Source organism: Zingiber officinale, chromosome 6A, assembly GCF_018446385.1.
Source record: "Zingiber officinale cultivar Zhangliang chromosome 6A, Zo_v1.1, whole genome shotgun sequence".
NCBI classification, from domain to species: domain Eukaryota; kingdom Viridiplantae; phylum Streptophyta; class Magnoliopsida; order Zingiberales; family Zingiberaceae; genus Zingiber; species Zingiber officinale.
This window is the reverse complement of record NC_055997.1, coordinates 13,616,272-13,634,132: the sequence shown is the minus strand read 5'-3', so window position 1 is coordinate 13,634,132 and position 17,861 is coordinate 13,616,272. Positions and strand designations below refer to the sequence as shown.

General features: G+C 34.3%; 1 long non-coding RNA gene across 1 annotated transcript; it reads left to right on the top strand.

The window, feature by feature from the left end:
* Positions 1-337: 337 nt before the first annotated feature.
* Positions 338-1,458, top strand: LOC121993734. The gene is made up of 2 exons (XR_006115385.1): positions 338-1,074; positions 1,177-1,458. It is a non-coding gene; the product is annotated as an uncharacterized LOC121993734 (long non-coding RNA).
* The last annotated feature ends 16,403 nt before the right edge of the window (positions 1,459-17,861 follow it).

Here is a 17,861-nt window from a genome sequence, read left to right as displayed (position 1 = left end):
AAAATATCAAGTAGAGGAACTCGTGTCACTCAATGAGATATTGGCTTAATTGGATGCCACTCAATGAAAGGTTCTCATATGCTAATTATTGTTTCTATTTTTTAAACCAAATTTGTCCCAACTATCTCAATCTTATTGCTTTATTGAAGTCTATATAAAGAATATCAATAATAGCCTTTAAGTTAATTTAATCATTTTTAATTACATTGACAAATATTTCCTTGGACTCACTCTCAATCTGTTTTCATTTTATGATCTATTGAAAATACATCTAATTGTCATAGACTATTAGTTTTGTGATATATAATCTAATAGCTAACATAGCATAGTTGTTTTTTCATAGTACAATCACCTCTGCCCTTTATTTAGCTAACTAAACACTTGAGACTAGACAAACCATGTAGGCAGTCTGCATTCCTCATCATTCTCCAAGCTACACAAGTTGTTTTCTTGTATGTGTTCACTGTAATTGTAGCCTTAATCATTTTGGAGACATGATAGAGATGTACCCTGAGAGCTTGGGCCCTTTAGACTGTGGGTAGTCTGTCTCTTACTCATTGAAGCACATACACAATAGTTGATATTGGAAAGGGGTATTCAACTTCAAGTTAAAAACACCCATTTATCAAGTACTTTCTTTCTTTCTTTCACACTGAACTCTTCATTTTTATTCATCCTTCCTTTCCAGCTTTCCACCTCAAACTTTGGTTCTTTAGTGGTTCATGGATATTGGTATCCTTGAAGCACAAACTTGGTGGGTGTATTATAAGAGCTGTGACTGAAAGCTGCATGGCTAGAAGCCAAGGGCTTGTGAGATTTTATGGATTAGTTTTTTTGCTTCTCCTCTTCCTCTTCCTCTTCCTCTTCCTATCTGTGTTGCTTCAGCCTCAGCTCCTGCTCAAGGTGAAGATCAACAGTAAGATTGCTTCTTTATCTAGTAGGCGATTTCTATCAGCCTCCTCGTCCAATCAATCCATGAGGCTACATGCAAATAATCACAACTCCTCTGAATCCAACTTTGTTTCGAGCAAACATGAAGTCCCCAGTGGCCCAAATCCAGTCTCAAATTAATAGGTAGCTTCAACACATGTTGCTTCTGATGAATCAGTCATTCCAATCATATATATTTGATTTTGATTACATGTATTTGCTGCTATAAGGCCACTTATCTTGCAGTTCTTGATTGCTTGTAATACTACTATGGTCGAGAATGAAGCTTTAGTTTGTATGCGTGTTCAAGCATTGGAATAGACTTTTGGCTACTTCATACAAAATTTGATGCAGTCCTGTAAGAATTAACATCTCACCTGCTTAGTTTCTTTGGGACTGTACTTGCTTTGTTCATGGCCTTGGAATTACCAGCAATCCAGCTGTTTTTTTAATGAGGTACCAGTGTTTAATTCTTTAATAATTTGGAGAGGGCTGGCTCATTTTGATTGTATATCTGTATCTGTTATCTTTAGGGATGTAAATGAATTAAATGATTCGTGAGTTATTCAGAGCTTGATTTGATAAAAAAATTCGTTCGAATTTATTCGTTTATCTTATCAAGCCGAGCTCGAGCTCGATGATTTTATCGAACCGAGCTCGAATTTAATGATATTCGGCTCGTGAGTTCGCGAACATGTTCATTTGTAGGTTCACAAGCTAAAAAAACGAGTCTTAAAATGAGTTTTAAATCGAATCAAAAAATGAATTCTAAAACGAACAAAAAAACGAGTTCTAAAACGAACCTTAAAACGAATTTTAAAATGAGCCAAAAAAACGAGCTCTAAAATGAATTCGAAAACGAGTCCGAGCTCGCTTAACGAATTAGGCTCGTTAACTATGATAATCGAGTTAATAACGAGCCAAGCTCGAACTGTTCATGAGCTTGATAATTCCAAAACGAACCGAGTTCGAGTCTGGTAATAAAAGTTCGATTCTTTACAAAAGTTCGATTCGAACTCGAGCCCGAATATAATTTAAACGAGCCTAGTTCAAGCTTAATATTGTTTAACTCGATTTGGTTCGATTTATTTACATCTCTAATTATCATAAAAATCTTTACCACTGCTCGCGAGGGCAGTCGTTAGGTGTGTCTAGTGAAATGGCAAGAAAAAGCTGGTCCTAATTGCTGATATTTCTTATTAAAAACAAAAAAACAAAAAACTGTAGATCCGCTATTTTAGATCTCATGTGAGAATTGACTTCTCACTATTAGATTAAAGATATTATGTGCCCATCATTATTTCTTATTAGAATGGCTGTAAAATGTCCTGCACTGCACTTGCATTCGTATAAGTTAAAAGCCTGGACAGGTCTTGCAAAATCTGCTCCTTTTGTTAACGCCCGTCACCTTTTTTTCTTTTTTTTTTCCTGCCAACCTTTTTCTTTTGTCTTCTTGGAGATTCAAGATTCCAAGGACTGTACCTTACACTGATGAACACTTCTATTCGTATGCGTATTGTTTGGCGATAGTTGTGGTATTGGATTTGTTGCCGTGTACGTGAAAATCAGACTGGATCGGTCGGTCCGACCGGTTGAATCGTGAACCGGCTCTTGATCCAATTTGAATAATCATTAAAGCCGAAATATATAAAAAAACCGGTCAAAATCGTTTAAAATCGATCAAAATCGGTCAAAATCGTAAGTTCAATCAGGATTGAAACATGATATATATATATATATATATATATATATATATATATATATATATATATAACGGTTAAACCATCAGTTTGACCGGTCAAACTTTAAAAACCTCGATCTGATCATCTCACCGGTTCAATGATCGATCCGATTTTTAAAACATTGGTTAGCATTCACCATTTTACCATTCTACGATATTCTCTTTATTATAATTCTGTACTTTCTAAGGTTGTATTCCATTAGAAGGCATGGTGTATTCTAACAAGTCACTCATTCCATCCAATTTATTCTTTACTTTAAGATGAGAAAAATTTGCTTTAAATTGATTTTAAGACTAAAATAGTTTGGTTGTGTCTGAAGAGGTGAATGAGCTAGGCAGATAGGTGTTCTATTAAAGTCAGGGGAGCTAGATGGATTGGATGGGCCAAATTGGCCATGCAGGCCATATTAGTTGGGCAAGTAAGTAGACTAGTCTAGTTGGTAGAGTTGATTGGATTACTCAAAGCCGAGTCTCGCAATTTTTTTGGTCATCAGTACCAAGTTATTTATCAAGTCATGATAAGCTATTTAAGTTTTTTTTTTAAAAAAAAAATTATCAATTTTCTATATACGTTGATCCCGTCTGAAATCGGAGAAGATGGTGCGTTGGACAGGTAGCTTCGATGTTGACTGTGAAAAGATTTCTGACAGGCGAAACTTGGTGACAGGGATGACCTGCATGGCAAAGACAAGAACTAGGAGAAGAAAACATTAGTGATCGGATCAGGGAGGAGTCTTTGCTACAGGCACTTCGATGTTCAAATCAAACAAGTGGCCGAGAGGAACAAGAATGAAATAAGCAGTAGAAAGAAATAGTGGATTTTGAGTGTATAATGTTTGCATACCTACGCCTTTAGGAGGAGACTCTTTATATAATTTCAAATTTTCTTTATGCACGAATATCAATATATTTTCAAAAAAGAACTAATCATTCTGATACCTTTTCAAAAATAAACTCACCGCCTCTATACTTTGCAAGGTAGAAGTTTCTACCATAAAACTGCCTAGGGAATAATTCTTTGATCCTTTGACAGTCGTTATATAAAATACCAAAAAAGAATGTTAGATTGTTGGGTTGAGGGACCCTTAATTTGTTTTGCTGGTAGGCAGACCAAGTCCCCTTTGTTGTCTGATTGGACTTCGCTTGAGGACGGGGGTTAGGTCAGCTAAAGAATGATGATCCTCTCGAGGACTCGGCTTGCACTTGGCCTCCCCTCTCAACCAAAGAGTCTGGTGCGATCGGGTCGTATGCCTACGCTTGATCAGACCGATGCTCATGTCGGCTAAGTAACACAGTCGAGACACATGATTCAACTCTGAATGAAATTAATATGACCCGAGGTTTCCTCGATCCTGAGGGGCTTGGGATCTGGTTAGACTAGCAATCCAATCGGCTAGACCACTTGGCCGAGACATGTGACCGTGTTAGTCCCGAGTGTTGATCTCTCCTTGACTTTGACAGTCACATCAGTTGACTTTCTTGACTTTGACCCCGATGACTTCAGAGGCCCTATCTTATTCGATGTATCACAAGCCTCTTCTACAAGTCTAGTCGAAGGATATTGTACACCTGACTAACTAAACATTTGTGTTCCCTGTATCTCTCATTCTCCGATTGGACACTTGGTCCTTGTCTTGTTGCTCGACTTGAGCTGACGCCACCATGGTGCCTTGAAAACTGGGCACGTTACTTATCATTAATGGTTTGTATGATGAGCACACCTTTTTTATCATAAGCATACTAACCTCCTCCCATCCCTAATAAATGTGGCCCGTATCTCGCTGTCACAAGACGTACGTTTGTAAAAAGAATATCTGAAATGACATGCTACTGTGGAGATTTGATACGACCTTCGTTGGTTCAAATTTAACAATCCAGATTAATCCTCTCTCCTTTGATATCATGATCGGATGACTGTGGGAAGCCACCACTAGGGTTTTTAAGGTTTACAACCTTTGATAGCCCTTATCATTTTTGCATTCTAGCCTTGCTTCTTCTTCGCCTTCTTCCTCACCTTCCTTTGCTGTTGTCGGTGATTGTTCATGTTCCATCTTCCTATTGTAAGTTTATTTTCCTTACCTTCTTCGCTCACTCTTCCTCTTTGAAGAATCGGAAAGAATGCTAAAGGAGGAGGAGGGAGGGGGGGGGTGGTGAATAGAGATCGTCAAAAATTCGATTAAAAATAGATACGCAGCGGAAGAATAGAAGCAATGCTAACACGACCAAGTTTTTACTTGGTTCGGAGCCTTCGACGACTCCTACTCCAAGGCCCGCACTCGTCGAGTGCTTCATTGGACAATCCACTAATAGTTCAAAATGATTACAAATTGCAAGTACAAGAACTATAAAACAGTGTTATCGACAACAAAAAAAAAGGAATCTTGATTGTCGATTGTCGGAGGAGCTTCACAGCATCGCGGGAGATTTTTTGAAGTACCGAGTAGAAGAAAAAGTCGTTCAGTTGTTGTTCTGAAGCTTCGGGTCGAAGACCTTTAAATAGGTCCATTCTGGGAGCCCCTCCAGGTGCTTGGACCATGTGGCCCCGGCCAATCGACGCGCTTCACTTCAACTTATAGATGATTTTTCGGTTCCGGGCGCCTGGACTTAGTCCGGGCGCCCAGATCGCCTGGGCGCCCTTGGCACCCACTAGGCGTGGCTGCTTTGGGTGCTTGGACCAGCTCCGGGAGCCGTCCGAGTGCTCGGACCCTTTTCTTCAGCAACTTCCACCTGCAAGAAAAGGTTAGTCTAGGCAATCAAAAAAATAGATTTTACCCTGCAAAATAAAGTTAGCACAACATGATAAAATATGAGTATTAATTAGATCTTGTCTTCACGAGACCAGGACCTAATCAAGATCTCAACTTAGGTTTCCCAAATGGACTTAAGTTGGATCGATGCCTACAGTTCCCTCAATGGGGAACACGTCCTGACTAGAACTCTCCTTTAGTTGCTTACCTTCACTTACCACTTGTAGTCACTAGACTTGCCTATGATCCACCAGGTCTTTCCACCAGTTGTCAGGTCCACTGACCCAACTGGACTTCGGTCGGTTGTCAAGTCCTGCGGACCCAACAGAACTTCCTGCCAGATATCAAGCCCCGCGGACCTATCTCGACTTCCCACCAACTATCAGGTCACAGACCTAGCTGAATTTCAGCCTGGTGTCAGGTCCCTCAGATCAGTCAAGTCAACTCTTGCACACTTGGTAGAAAAGGTTAGATAAATAATACATCTAACTTTAATCTATTTGTCATACATCAAAACTAGATTATTAATGCAACCTGCACTAACAATCTTCCCTTTTTTGATATAATGATAACCCAGGTTAAAGTTAGAAAAATATTGCAATAAAGTAAAAAAAAATTGCAATAAAGTAATAAAGCATAAAATGATGTTTAAAGTGAGTAGATTTTAACATAAAATGATGTTTAAAGTGAGTAGATTTTTTTAATCTAACCCACTATAGATTTTTCTAACCTTACCCACTATCCGCCCCCTTTGTCATATATCAAAAAATACATGCACAAAGCATAAATAACTAAGTAACAATTTGAGCAAATGAATTTTGCAATATTAGTTTTTCAAGCAAGCCTCAAACACATATGTCAAGAAATTTTGACAAAAAATAAGGTTTTGAAAAACCAACTACTTAAAAGAAGGTGATGGTTTTAAATAAAAGCTTAGCTCTATTTGAGGGAGGAGCAAAGATTTTTTTTTAAAAAAAATATGTTTTGCAAGTAAGTTTTCAAAAGTAATAATTTTTTAAAAAATATTTTAAAGTTTTTTTTTCAAATTAATTTCTAAAGATTTAAAATTTTCTAAGTAGGACTTTTTAAAGAAAAATTACTTAAGAAGCAATTTAAGGAAGAGTTCTCTAAGTAAGATTTTCAAAACAAGGTTTAAAGAAAAATTTTTCACGATTATTTTTAAGGGAAGTTTAAAGCTAACTTCTAAGGAGTTATTTTTAAAAGTATTTTTTGAAGTAAAGTTTTGTAAAAATTTCTTTAAGTTTTAAAAAAATTAAAATAACTTTGACAAAATAATGTTAAGCAAAATTTTCTAAGTAACAATTTAAAAGTGATTTTAAAATTTTTTCTAAAAGTAATTGCAAAGAAAACTTTCTAATAAAAATTTTTAAGGTAAAATAAAATAAAGAAACTCTTCAAATTATTATTTTTTAATTATGTTTAAATTGTCTAAACAATTTCTCCCCCTAAATTTGATAACATTTAAGAAAGTATCATTCAATTTTCAATATGTCTAACTGTTAGTTACCGACTAACTATACAAAGGATAGCAGTGTTCACCTGGTTAATCAAGTTAAGAAAAATTTGATCCAACTCATTGTTTACTAAGAAGGATTGCTTAGCTTTATCACTGTATTTTACTATTTTATGCCCAGACTTGTGCTGATATACTAATATATGCATTTGAAGTCTAGGCAAGTGGTTTATATGTCTCACGTCATTCTATATTTATGAATACACAATCAAAGTAGACCTAGTGTGTTTGTAAGATGCTTGTTTCTTAGATCTATAGGTTCATGCTTTCTATGAATTTGATCTAGACTAAGGCCAAAATAAATTTTCAACACTAGAGAAGTGGAACATTTCTGAAAACATAAGTAAATAATTTTCCTAGAATTTACAAAATATTAGAAAATTTTCAAAGAAAATCCTAGTCAATCGTGCACATTCCCAGTTATCTTTGTAAACTACTAAATTCAGATTTAGGTAGTGGTTTGGTGAAATTATCAGCCAAATTTGACTTGGAGTCAACATAGTTTAGTTCAATATCTCCTTTGACGATGTGATCTCTAATAAAGTGATGTTTTATTTCAATATGTTTGGTTCTTGAATGACACACTGGATTTTTGGTTAAGTTAATTGAGCTGATGTTATCAATATGGATTTTTAAATTTTTATATTCCAAGTTAAAGTTTTTTAATGTGTGCATCATCCATAATAATTGTGCTCCACACTCACCCATTGCTATGTATTTGGCTTTAGTAGTAGATAAAGTAACACATTGTTGTTTTCTACTAAACTAGCTGACAAGTGATGATCCAAGTAATTGACATCTACCACTTGTACTTTTACGATCTAGTTTACAGTCGGCATAATTGGAGTCAGAGTAACCGATTAGTTCAAAATTGGGTGTTCTGGGGTACCATATTCCTACATTTATTGTACCTTTTAAATATCTAAATATTCTTTTTACATTAGTTAAGTGTGATTCTTTAGCACAGGTTTGATATCTAGCACACATACTAACTGCAAATAAAATATCAGGTCGGCTTGCAGTTAGGTATAAAAGGCTACCTATGACACTCCTATAGTATTTTAGGTCTACGTGTTTTCTATTTGGGTCACTATCTAAGGTTGTGTTAGTTGTCATTGGTGTTTTTAAATCTTTGGTATTTTTTATTCAAACTTTTTAAGTAATTCTTTAATGTATTTTTGTTGGTAAATATAATTTCCTTCATTAGTTTATTTAATCTATAATCCTAAAACATAAGTTAGTTTACCTATAAGGTCCATTTCAAATTCTTGTTCCATTAAAGTTATAAATTCCTGTAAAAATTCTGAGTTGGTTAAGCCAAAAATTATGTCGTCTACATATACTTGGGCTATAAAGATATCTTGTTTAACTAATTTTACAAATAAAGTTGGATCAATTTGATCTTGGTTGAACCCTTTAGAGATTAGGTAGGAGGTCAACCTTTCATACTAGGCCTTAGGTGCTTGTTTAAGACCATATAATGCTTTCTTGAGTTTAAAGACATGACCAAGATGGTCTATATTTTCAAACTCAGGTGATTAGCTTACATAAACTTCTTCTTTTATTAGCCCATTTAGGAAGGCAGAGTAACATCCATTTGATAAAGCTTAAAACCTTTATGGGCTGCATAGTTCAGTAGCATTCTAATAGACTCAAGTTTAGCCACTGGAGCATATGTTTCATCATAGTCAAGTCTCTCTACTTGACTAAACCCTTTGGCTACTAGTCTAACCTTGTTTCTAACAATTTCTCCATTTTCACTTAGTTTATTTCTGAATACTCATTTTATTTCCATTACTTTTTTATTATCGGGTACTGGTACTAAGTTCCAGACTTCATTTCTCTCAAATTGGGTCAATTCTTCTTACATGGCTATGATCCAGTCTCTGTCGAGTACGGATTTTTCTATTATTTTAGGTTCGATTTTAGAAATTAATGATATTTGACTTATATTTCTAAAAGATGATTTAATCTGAACTCTTAGGTTTGAGTCACCTATAATTTGTTCAACTAAGTGATCTGAGCTAGTTCTTATTGTTCTAGCCTCAATTTATGTTTGTTCATTTTCTTGTGGTATATTTTATCCAATTTCATATTCATCAATTGGATTTTCACTTGCTCCCCCTTAAATTAGTGCCAGCTCTAGTAAAATCAATTGGTTGGTATTGCAATTGAGTTGAGTTAGTTTCTTTAGTAATTTCGTCGAATTTTACATTAGTTGTTTTCTCAATTCTTAGGGTAGTTTTATTATAAACTCTGTATCCCCTACTATTTAGGGAGTACCCTACTAAGATTTTATTTTCTACTTTTGATATGAATTTTTATAAATGTTCTCTTGTGTTTAGTATGTATACAGGGCATCTAAATACCTTAAAGTATTTAATGCTACACAATTTATTATAGTAGATTTTGAATGGAGTTTTATTATAGTTTTTATTTATTGTTAGTCTATTTTGGATATAATAGGTTGTACTAACAGCTTCTGCCCAAAAGTATTTTGGTAATTGATATTCATTAAGCATTGTTCTAGTGACTTCTTGAAAAGTTCATTTTTCGTTTCTACCATTAAGCATTGTTCTAGGGACATGAGAATTCTTGATGGTACCCATTTTCTAGGCAGAATTTTGTAAACCCATGATTCTTAAATTCCCCATCATTGTCACTCCTAATTCTTTTATTTTTGAGTCTCTTTCATTTCAACTTGTTTACAAAAATTACTAAATATTTCAAATGTTCCATCTTTATTTTTTAAAAATTTTACCTAAGTAAATCTTAAGTAATCATTAATTATTACTAGACAATATAGGTTCCCATTAATAGATTTAACCCCATGTGAGCCAAACAAATCTAGATGTAGTAGCTCAAGTGGTGAGTTGGTTTGAATTTGATTAATTGGTTTATGAGTTGATTTGGTATGTTTTCCTTGTTGACAAGTATTACAAATTGTTGATTCTAAGTTAGATAATTTTGGTAGTCCTCTGACTAACCCATTTAGTTTAGTGAGGCTTTTAAAGTTAGTGCGGGGCATTCTCTTATGTCATAGCCACATTTCCTCTTTTTATGTCAGGTGACACTTATGTGAGGGGCTAGCTAGGTCAATTGTATAAATATTATTATTCCTAAGTCCTTTTAATTTTATTGTAGGGTTTTTCATATGTTTAATTAAGCATTCAGTAAATATAAACCTAACCTTATATTCTGAGTCACACAATTGACTGACACTGAGTAAGTTAAATTTAAAATTCTCAATAAGGAGTACTTTCTTAATAACGAAATTGGATTCTAACTCAATATTACCTATTCCAATTATCTTCAGTTTGCCGTTGTTTCCAAAAGCTACTATTTCTAGTCTTTTGAAGGTTAGCTTTATGAACATTGTTTGATCCCCGGTCATGTGTCAGGAGCAACCACTGTCCAATATCCATTTAGATTCCTAAAAAAATTAAGAGAAACAAAAAGTTCAACTTAAGTGTGAACTTATTTTAACTTGACTGATTTTATTTTAATTTTAACTTAATTTAATTTAGTTTAAATTTTATCCTTATTCATCTCACCTAGTCTAAGTTTTCAAACAAAGGAATATTATGATTTTGTGAGATGAATTTAAGTTAAATTTCAGTGTATGATTTAAACTTGTGTTAGATTCAAGTTTAGCTTTGGGTCCAACAAATAGACATTTTTCGGATAAACTTCTAGGTTATGGTGAGTCACCTAGACATCATTAGAGTAACCATGCCTTTGAGATTTTCTAAATAGTCCTAACTACTGAATTTAATAACAAAACTTTGGTCTAACTAGCTAAGATTGGTAAGGGGTAGTTTCAGTTAGTTCCACTAAGCCAAATGCATCAGGTCGAAGCCATATCTTCCTAGACATGCATAGAAAGAACTTCCCTAACCTAGCATCATTCAAAACTTCTCTAGTGCTATTTTTCAAGTTAAATTTTTATCCTTTTTTAATCTAATCCTAATTTCCCTACCTTGTAAACTATTGTTTTGGAGGTGCCAACTAGTTTGGAGCCTCCCCTGAATTATTGACCTTTTAGGTTTAGGTTTTAGTTTTATGTCAATTTTTATAGTTATAATAAACTTGATGATAATTTAAATTAGTTTTGTAGTTATTTGATTTATTTTTTGTATTTGGATTTGAATTGTTTGGCTTTATTTTACATGTTGAGTTTAGGTTTCATTTGTTTGATTTTAATCCATTCTTCAGTTTGGATTTTAGCTTTGAAGGTTTATTTTGGTTAAGTTTTAAATTAAAGGTTTAGTTGGATTTGGTTTTAGATAATGAATTTTAGTTTTAGTTATCTCGCATACTTGTTCAGTTTTAAGTACTTTTATCTTGTTTTTAAGTGAGAAGATAACGTCTCACTTAAAAAAAAACTTTAATAATATAATTTTAAATCCAATAATATTATAATAATTTTAAATATTTTTATTTATAATTTTGATCCAAATTAACTTGAAATGTTGGTCAACTCTTTAATTTGGTCAAACTTTTAATAAAATGTTAAATTGATAAATTTGATTAGTAATAAAATTAATAATAATATTATTAATTTGATTAGTAATAATATTATTAAAATAAATAAATATAAATATATAAAATTTATTTAGGAATTTTTAAAATTTAATAAATTTTATAGAATATTTTTAGGTCGAATTTCATTAGACTTTATTAAATTATCTATTAATTAAGTTGAGAATTAATTTGATTTGTTAATATATATTTTATATTAAAACCTAGTGTCTCAAGTTTCTCTTCCCTCTACACATAGCATTACCGTCCAAATCGACTTTGACTTCGACCTGCTCGCAAGTAGTCGACGGAAACATCACTGGCAACCTCAAACAATTTTTCTATTTGTTTTCCTCATTTTCGGCTCACCGCAGGCTTCACTGGATGACACTCATTGTTTCCCATCATGAGCAACTGGAGAAAAATCTCCGCCTGCAGCCCGCCACCATGAGTCGCCGCCCGAGAAAAGCCTGCAAGCAGCTGATGTTTCGTTCTAGCCGTTCCTATCCATTCTTTTGCCGTTATATATTTGGAGAACAACATTTCAGGGACTCTCAACTTCGCATGAAATGCATGCTGAGAGGTTGATGCAGGTTGTCGAGAGGTTGAACAAGGACAGGGCCTTTAAGATCAAAGAAATAATTAAAATCGAGGAGAGGGAAGAGAAAGAACTTTTTTGTAAAAAATTTAAGCGATTTGAAGTCTATAGAAATCTAAAGGATGAGGAGAAGACTTTTTATTTTATTAAAAAAATTGTACCAAGTGTTTTGGAGAGCTCTTATTGGTTAAAATTTATATCCAGGAATTTCTAAAATAACCCATGAAAATCTATTAAAACTTTGGATACCAAAAGATTTTCATAAATTTTTAAAAAGTCAAGTTTGAATACCACATGATTTTTTAAAACTCTATAAAAATCTAATTTGGATACCACTAAATTTCTATAAAATTTATAAAAGTCTAAATTGAATACACCTAGACTTTTAAAATTCACAAAAGTCATTCAAAGTAATTAAAAGTCCAACATTGAATACACCCCCTTAATTAATTTGTTATTCAAAAACACAATTATTCTAAAGAATTTTGAGGTTAAGATAGAAGATACCTCGTTCGAACCTTCAGAAACGAGTGCATACTTTTGGCTTGATTCGTCTTTGGACTCATCATCTTGTTCCGTCTCGCTTTCTGATTCCAGTCCGGATGTTATCAATGCGAGATAGTTGTGATGTTCTCGATCTTTGACGTCCAATTCTTCGGAGGACTCTTCATCCCATGTCACCTTCTCTTCTTCCTGCATTTTTATGTTATGAAATTTATTCAAAATTGATTCCTTTTTAGTTATCTTTGCCTAGCTGGTGCCTTCATGTAGTTCAATCAGTTTGTCCCAGAGCTCCTTCGTGTTTTCATGTGGGCCGACACGGTTCAGTTCTTCCTTCGTTAGCCTGCACTGGATTGTGTTGAGAGTTTTGAAGTCGATCTGAGCCTTCTTCTTCATTTCTAGATTTAAATTTTTTGGGTCCATTGGATTTCTAGCATTGTCGACGGGTGTCTTGTATCCTTTGGTGACACTGAACCATTAGTCAAAGTCGGTCTTAAGGTACACCTCCATCCATTTCTTCCAATATGGAAAGTCATCACTATTGAAGAGGGGAGGACGTACGGTGGAGTATCCCTCGTTTTAGGCCATGAACCTTAGATTAGTAGTGTGGGAGAAGAAAGAAAATATTAAGACTCGATTGGTATTGCACCAATTCAGAGTCGTTTGCAATGGAAAAACAATTATCTAAAAAGGTAATTGTACTAGTTTGTACTATACCAAAAAAGCTCAAAATCTGAAAGAAAAAAAATCACCCCTTGCCTGATTGGTGGTTGCACCAATTCAGAGCGGTACTTGATCCGATACCACTTGAAGGATCAGAAAGAATGCGAGAGGGGGGGGGGGTGAATAGCGATCTTCAAAAATTCGATTAAAAATAGATACACAGCGGAAGAATAAGAAGTAATGCTAACACAACCAAGTTTTTACTTGGTTCGGAGCCTTCGACGACTCCTACTCCAAGGTCCGCACTCGTTGAATGCTTTCATTGGGCAATCCACTAATAGTTCGAGATGGTTACAAATTGCAAGTACAAGAACTATAAAACAGTGTTACCGACAACAAAAAGAAAAGAATCTTGATCGTAGGTTGTCGAAGGAGCTTCACAGTGTCGCGGGAGCTTTTTCGAAGCACCGAACAAAAGAGAAAGTTGTTGCAGTTGTTGTTCTGAAGCTCCGGGTCGAAGGCCTTTAAATAGATCCATTCCGAGCGCCTAGAACCCCTCCGGGCCCCTGGACCACGTGGACCGACCAATCGACACGCTCCACATCAGCTTGTGGATGATTTTTCAGTTCCGGGCGCCTGGACCGAGTCCAGGTGCTTGGATCGCCTGGGCACCTTTGGCACCCACTAGGCGTGCCTGCTCTGAGCGCCCAAAGTCCGAGCGCCCGGACCCTTTTCTTCAGCAACTTCCACCTGCAAGAAAAGGTTAGTCTAGGCAATCAAAAAATAGATTTTATCCTACAAAACAAAGTTAGCACAACATGATAAAATATGAGTATTAATTAGATCCTGTCTTCACGAGACCAGGACCTAGTCAAGATCTTAACTTAGGTTTCTCAAATGGACTTAGGTTGGATCGACGCCTTCAGTTCCCTCAATGGGAAACACATCCTCACTAGAACTCCCCTCCAGTTGCTTACTTTCACTTACCACTTGTAGTCACTAGACTTGCCTCTGACCCACCAAGTCTTTCTACTAGTTGTTAGCTCCGCTGACCCAATCAGACTTTAGCCGGTTGTCAGGTCCCTCGGACCCAACCGAACTTACGTCAGATATCAGGCCCCGCGGACCTATCTAGACTTCCCACCAGCTATCATGCCCGCAGACCTAGCCGGATTTCAGCCTGTTGTCAGGTCCCTCAGACCAGTCAAGTCAAGTCCTGCACATTTGGTAGAAAAGGTTAAACAAACAATACATCAAACTTTAATCTATTTGGCATATATCAAAACTAGATTATTAGTGCAACCTGCACCAACACTCTTTCCCTTGGCCAATGCTTCTCCCACCATCATCCATGGTCTTTAACACACTTTCACCACCTCTGACTTCAATGGTGGGGAAGTGGACTAGATGCGCCTTACTTATAATTTCCCCCATGACCATCAGATCATTATCCCACTTGGCTACGATCGTCCCAACCTTCTTCCTATAGGCTACTTAACTTTCTTCAATGATCAATTTTTGGTCAGCCTTCATTTTCTCTTACATCCTTTCTTCGTTGAAATTTACAACTACTTCCACACTCTCCTCTAACAGTTAGCTCCTAATTCCATTAAACTATTGTGTAGAGTCATCATCTTGTTTGGTTTATATTGAGTTCCCTTACTGAAGGATTGAAGAATGCGATAGAAAGGGGGGGTGAATATCGCATGTTAAAAACTTTTCTTTCGCTTGTAAAATAAATTAGAATAAGCAGTGGAAATCAAAACGAAAGCAACACAGATGACACATGTTGGTTACTTGGTTTAGAGCCTAGGTCAACTCCTACTCCAAGATCTGTGATTTTTGATCGTGTTGTTGGGCAATTCACTAAAATTCTTCTCTTTGGAAAACCTCCAGAAAGAAGTACTGCGTACAATATGGAGAATGTAAGATAGTAATAAATTACTATCTTTTAGAAATTAAAATAATACAAGATTTAAAAAGGTATACCGACAATATGTAGAAGATGAAGCTCGATCGGTTCTTCTGGATGGATCAACTTGCTTGTCAAATTGAAGCGTAGACAAATTGAAGCTTTTCACAGGATGAACAGAAAAATAGATTGTCTTGATTCGTTGCTTCAGACTCGGGCCTTGAGCTCCTTTTTATAAGAATGTCAACGATTGGTCAATCGATCCTTGGGTTCGGTCAACCGAACCTGCTCTGTTCCTTCTTCGTTGAGATCCGATCTTCGGGCATTGATGACATTTAATGGTTCGATCAATCGAACGGTGCACTTTCCCCATTCGTCGAGATTTTTCATTAATGGTCCTTTAATGTGATGATCATTCGGTCGACTAATCCTTTTGTTCGGTTGACTGATCAGGCTAGCTTTCATCTTTGCTTATGGTCGATCTGTACTATGCAACATCATCAAGGTTTGGTCGACCGATCTTTGGGTTTGGTCTACCGATAAACTTCGGTTCCTGCAACACAGAGTTAGAATGAAAGCTCTGGCAAAATAGAGTTAGCACAGTAATATAATAGTAAGATGCATGAGTAGTAATAGACAGTAACACTGTCTTGATATCAACTTGAAAATCTTCCCGGTTTCTTCAGTTGGATCAGCGACCTAGGCTTTGTTCCTTCTCGGAACACGACTTCACTGTCGCTCTTCCAGTTGCTTATCTCAACCTACTTGCCAAACCTTGGCCCTCTAGACCTGTTTGGACTTTACCGCTTAGCATTGGATCGGCCACCCAGGACTTTCCCTTGATCTTCGATCCTTCAAATCTATCGAGCTTCCCCACTAAGTGTCAAATCCTATCGACCCACTTGATCTTTCCACATGATCTTCTAAGTCTTTCATGCTTAGTCGTGACTAAGACTTTCCCGGTTGAGTAAACAGCCTGCACACTCAGTTAACTTATTAGATTACAACAAAACTTAACTTGAACCTTTGACAACATCAAAACTCAAGTTTGATTTTGGTGCACCCTACACCAAGAATATCCTCCTTTTTGACGTTTAACAACCAAGGTTCATAGTTAAGTCAATATATGCAAACATATGAGTAAACAAGCATTTATTTTTCACTTTACTCTCCCAGAGTTTAACAACTCCCATTGAATTCATCATCTCTCCCCCTTTGACACACATCAAAAATATGGGTAACATGAACAACAAGTAACAAAATAGCTTGAAAAACTCCCCTTGTATTCTCTAAGTATTGCACCAACAATGATGAAATATCTTTCTTAAAAAATATTCTCATTGTATTCCTAGGGTATTCCCTTAAACTTGTGAAAGAGTATAATAAGATGTATTTAGGGTTTTCAAAATGATCATGATTCAAATATATTTTGAAAAACATGTGTTCATAACTTCAAGAATTTTTTTTAAAAGAATCATTTTCAAAAGTTTTCAAGATACTTTAGCAAATAATTTTCAAAAATATTTCCAAGTTAATTTCAAAAATATTTTTCAAGGAATTTTCAAAGAATTCATTTAGTAGAATTTTTTAAGAATATTTTTCAAAAAAAAACATTTCAAGACTTAAACTATTTTTACAAAAAAAATATAGAAGAATTAATGCTTGCAAATTTTTTAAAACAATTTTTAAAAATATTTGTCAAGAAATAAGAGTTTCTTTCAAAAAGATTTGTAATTTTCAAAGTATTTTTCAAACTATGATTTTTTAAAATATTTTCAAAAGTATGATTTTGAAAATAAAAATAAATAATATTGAAAGTATGTCTTTCAACAAATTCTCTCTCCCTTAACCAGACACTCATTCTAAAGACTTAGATAATGATCTAAGGGCCAAGATTGACTTAAAAACTTAGGGGATAATTTATATAATACACTCAATCAATTATCAATCAAAATTTTGAAAATAGATTTATAAGTTTTCTAAAGTCTTTTTAAAAAATATTTTCAATTTACTTTTCTTAGCATCTCACCAATTCTAAATTTTCAAATATGGTAATCATATAGATGTGTGAGATGACTCTATTGATTTTGAGTTTATTGTAATTGTGTTTGAATTTGGATTATTTTTGGATTAAATTGAATTGCTTAAACTAATTAAGTTGTTGGTAACATTATTATTGTTGAATTGATATTGTTTATTAAATTATGTCTTAGAAATTTCATGATTATTTGTTAGAGATGATTAGCTAAATAATGATTAAGTTGATTAATGATTATTAATGTTAATTTTATTTTGTTTAAGGTTAAAGTAATTAATTAGAGATTAATTATATATATTAATTAATTAGTGATTTTAAGTTTAATTATAACTGTTTTGATTTTACAATTTTAAGTTTAAGTTATAATTAATTTTAAGTTTTGATTTCAATTTTTAAGTTATTTTTAATTTTTACTTTTTGTTACATTAGTATTAATTTAATTTTGTTTAGTGATTTTGTTAATTAGTAATTTCAGGTTTGATTGGTCAATCATTTTGATTTAGGTTTGGTCTTGAGTTTATAATTAATTTTAGATTTAATTTGTATTTAAAAGTGATTTTAATTTTGAATTATGTTTAGATTTTAGTTGAGTTTAATTCTTGATTTTGATTTTAAAATTGTTTAATTAAATCAACTAGGTTTAAATTAAGTTTTTATTTAGGTTTAAATTATTAAT